The sequence below is a fragment of the Camelina sativa genome, chromosome 7, assembly GCF_000633955.1.
Source record: "Camelina sativa cultivar DH55 chromosome 7, Cs, whole genome shotgun sequence".
Lineage (NCBI taxonomy): Eukaryota > Viridiplantae > Streptophyta > Magnoliopsida > Brassicales > Brassicaceae > Camelina > Camelina sativa.
The window spans coordinates 5,551,309-5,556,268 of NC_025691.1; positions in this window are offsets into that span (position 1 = coordinate 5,551,309).

Genomic DNA, 4,960 nt, shown 5'->3' on the forward strand with positions numbered 1-4,960 from the left:
CTTAACAACAAGAATTCTTCATAAAAATATTATCTTTTCATTTTACTCTACACAAATGCAAGGTTTCTATATTTTGACACAACTAAAATGCATATTGTATTATATATCTATCTTATTTTTTTTTAAGTACATTTTTGTGCCATTTTTACGAGTCATGTCAAAATTGAAATATATAACTCAATTCAATGGTTCATATCCTCATTAATTACAATAGTTTTCTATATATGGTCATTCATCGAGATCCTAATATTTAATATTTTTAATATTTATCATTAACAATAAATATCTATCTTAACATATTTTAAATATATTTTTGTTGCATCTTTATGGATCGGGTCGAAATTGAAATATATAGCCCAACTCAATGATTCAGATCCTCATTAATTATAATAGTTTTTCTATATATCGTCATTCATCGATATCTTAATATTTCTAATTTTTATCATTAACAATAAATATTTATCTTAACATTTTTAAAGTATATTTTTGTATCATTTTACAGATGTGTTAAAGTTAAAATATATAGCCAAATTCAATGATTCAGATCCTCATTAATTATAATAGTTTTTCTGTATATGGTCTATATATATTTGTAATATCTATCATTAATAATAAAATCTGGTAATTAATAAATATTCTAATATTCATCATGATTTCTAATCATTTAATCTGAATTTATAACTTAAAACCAAAATTATTTAAAATGGAAACTAAATAATATATATTACAATTTAATAAATACTTTTTCAGTTATTCTTATCTGATACTGTAAATGTTTGCGGATAAAATAAATTTATATAAAACTTTAATATTTGATTAAAAATTACAAATATCAATTATTTTACATATATATATATATACAAATATTATCTTATGATGTACAGATCAGTCCTAGTTTCTAAGTAAAATAAGACAATAAGAAACAAATTAATGTCTACAAAAAGAATGAAGTGAAGTTTTTGGGTAGAGTTAATTAATACATGTTATAAAGAAACGTATAGAAGAAAAAAAAAGTAGGAGTACTTTGTTTTTAAACTCAAATCTCATTGAAAAATCTGAAATTTTCTGCTGACGTAGAGAAGGTGAGTAGTTTGTCTTTTGTGCTCTATTCTATTTGCATTTTTTATTTTTATTCATAATTAAATAAATGTAGATAAACCAATCAATGTTATAATTTTTTCGTCATTAAAAAAATATATATATATATATATATATATATAAGTTGAATATTATTCACCCAAAATTAAATTTTAATTGATTCTTAGTTAAAAAGAAAAGTCGAATATTCACCTAAATTTTTTTTTAAAAACGTGTAAGATCTAAATATATATATATATTATATATATTTTTTTTTATCAACCAAACATTAAATTAGAAGATAACTCCAAGTTTGGTTGCCCAAACTGTAGGGAAAGAGTTTACAAAGGTAGATGCAGAAACTAACAATTTCGAAGAGCGGGCAAGACAATCAGCCCGTACATTATACGTACGCGGAATCCTCAAAAGCAAAAAGGATGGAAATGATGAACGAAGTGAGCTAAACTCATCCAACAGATTAGAAAAAGCAGGCCAATCATCAGGGACTGCACCATCACCACTAATTCAGCACAATCCGTCTCGAAAATCTGACATTGAGTGCCCATCGCCAATATGGATGCCATCGCCCAAATCAACGCCTGAAGCTCCGAATGTAGAGGTGATGGTCCGCGTCGCTGACTTCGTGTTCCCATTAATAACGTTCTATCTTCATTATTACATAACCACCAACCTAACCCTTCCAAAGGATCTGAAGCCTTCCAAGATCCATCGACCTGACACCGGGGACCAGGGAGCCGAATCTCCAAGGGTAAAGGATCTAAAGGAACCAAAGTGAAGGACTTAGCCTCCTCCCATAACAACTTATCCATAGTCGCCTGAGTGATAATATCAGCTGGCTCTGCCTCTATACCCTGAAAAACTTTTTTATTTCTATCTTTCCAGATACACCAGACAATCCAAGGAAGACGGAAACTTATATCCGTGGTCACCGACTGGGACGACGCCCGCCAATATAGGAAATCTAAGTTTGGAAAAATAAAACATATGGAAAACCATCAACGCGTAAGTCGAGCGGGGACAAAGCCCAGATCCGACGAGAATGGGGACACTCAAAAAGTGCATGATTGATAGTTTCTACCGCCAAGCCACANTGTCTCGAAACTCTGACATTGAGTGCTCGTCGCCAATATGGAAGCCATCGTCCAAAATCAACGCCTGAAGCTCCGAATGTAGAGGTGATGGTCCGCGTCGCCGACTTCGTGCTCCCATTAATAACGTTCTATCTTCATTATTACATAACCACCAACCTAACCCTTCCAAAGGATCTGAAGCCTTCCAAGATCCATCGACCTGACACCGGGGACCAGGCAGCTGAATCTCCAAGGGTAAAGGATCTAAAGGAACCAAAGTGAAGGACTTAGCCTCCTCCCATAACAACTTATCCATAGTCGCCTGAGTGATAATATCAGCTGGCTCTGCCTATATACCCTGAAAAACTTTTTTATTTCTATCTTTCCAGATACACCAGACAATCCAAGGAAGACGGAAGCTTATATCCGTGGTCACCGACTGGGACGACGCCCGCCAATATAGGAAATCTAAGTTCGGAAAAATAGAACCATATGGAAAACCATCAACGCGTAAGTCGAGCGGGGACAAAGCCCAGATCCGACGAGAACGGGGACACTCAAAAAGTGCATGATTGATAGTTTCTACCGCCAAGCCACATCGTTTACATAAAGGATCACACTGGGCTCTCCGATGATGAAGGCGTTCCAACACAGGGAGGGAACCGGAGGCAATCTGCCAGAAAAAATGTTGAATCTTTGGAGGAACCTCAAGTTTCCAAGCCTGCGCCCGAAGAGCCGTACACGTCGGTCCATACTCGACCTCGTTAACTAACTCACGTGCGAGCCGATAACCGGATTTAACCGAATACTTCCCTGATTTAGTGAAATGCCAAATAAGTTTATCCGGTTTAAAGGATTTACTGATCTCCATAGATAAAATGATCTGAATATCTACGGGATCCATGAACTCCTCTAGGATTGGCAAATGCCACTCTTTCGTAATTGGATTAATTAAATGGTTGACCATTAAATTGGGATGTAACTGCGCTCCTCGACCATTAGCTGGTCTCGGTTGATTTTCCGGAATCCATTGATCTCGCCATACCGAGACATCACAACCCGAACCTATCGCCCATCGTGATCCATATTCCACCAATCCTTTAGTTGAAAAAATACTCCGCCAAGCAAACGAGGGGGAATAAGGCTTCTTGGCCTGTAAAGGATGTTTATTCCGAAAATACCTACCTCGCAAAACCCGAGCCATCAGAGACATTGGGTAGTGAATTAACCGCCAATACTGCTTAGCCAACATAGCATCATTGAACTGTTCCAAAGCACGAAACCCTAAGCCGCCGTCACATTTATCTTTACACATCTTATCCCAAGCAACCCAGTGCAAACCGCGGGCCTTATCGTTAGATTTCCACCAAAAATTTGAGATAGCACTAGTTAAGTTAGACGTTAGCTCCTTTGGCAACTTATAACAAGACATAACATGGATTGGGAGAGCCAACGCTACCGATTTAATCATAACTTCCTTCCCACCTTTCGATAAATATTTTGCAGACCAACCATTCACGCGATCATCCAAACGGTCATTAACGTATCTAAAAACCTTAGTTCTCGAACCCTGGAGATTTTCCGGGATACCCAAATACAAACCCATACCACCTTCTTTGGAGATTCCCATTACCGATTTCAATTGAGTCCTTATTTCGGGGGAAACTTTTTTGCCAAACATGATGGATGATTTCTCTAAGTTGACCTCCTGCCCAGACGCTTTCCCGTAATCTTTAATAATTCCCAATACCGTAGAACATTCAGCTGCCTCTGCCTTACAGAAGAACAAACTATCATCAGCAAACAACAAATGTGAGATAGTGGGACAATCTCGAGCTAGCTTGATATCCGAAATCCTCTGTTCTCTTTCAGCCTTCTTAATATTGACAATTAAGACCTCCGTACATAAAATAAATAAATAAGGAGATAAAGGATCCCCTGACGAAGACCCCTCTGTAGCTTAATAAAGCCTTTAGGCTGACCATTTAAAATGACTTGTTACGAAAGGGAAGAAACACACCACATTATATATTTTATTTAAATAATTATCAAAATTGATGCGTATCTTCATACACGGAACCTTAGAATTGTTCAACTTTCATTGGCTTTTTATTATTTTTAGTCTTCCTTTGTACTTTTCTCGACCATGCATGTGCATTGCATGTTACTTTTACTAATCTATGTCTAAGTCGTCATAGAAGCTGTCACTTATTCGATTCTTTCGCTATTACTTTAGTCCCCCATGCAAATTTGCCCGCAATGATTACATTATTCTTTATTTTTTCATGAACTTACCTAACCTGTGTATCAGTTTGGCTTCTGACCTATGTTTACAACATATACCGAACCTATGTCTTAATTATTTTGGAAAATAGTGTCAGATAATACTCTCTATACCTATAAACTTTTAGTAGTTAAGATGTACTCCAGCAATATCATATAACTAATATGATTTATTACGTCATAATTAATATAATCAAGAAAGCAACAACGTAACAAACATTTAACACTCAAATCATACACAGAGCAATTCGATATTCACATAAAATAATATAACACAGACAAGAAATTCATTTATTTTGAAACATTTACACGAGTATAAATCAGAATACTATTTTTTTGTGTGTAAATAATTTACTTGATTTATCTTTATCAAATTTTAATTTATTTTCTTTTGATATAATTTCTTTTTATTTTGCGTCATCGACATTTTTCTTTAATTGCCGCATCATGTATCCGCTCTCCGAAAGGTCACCAGCTAGTATTATATTATTTTATTTGTCTCTCTATAT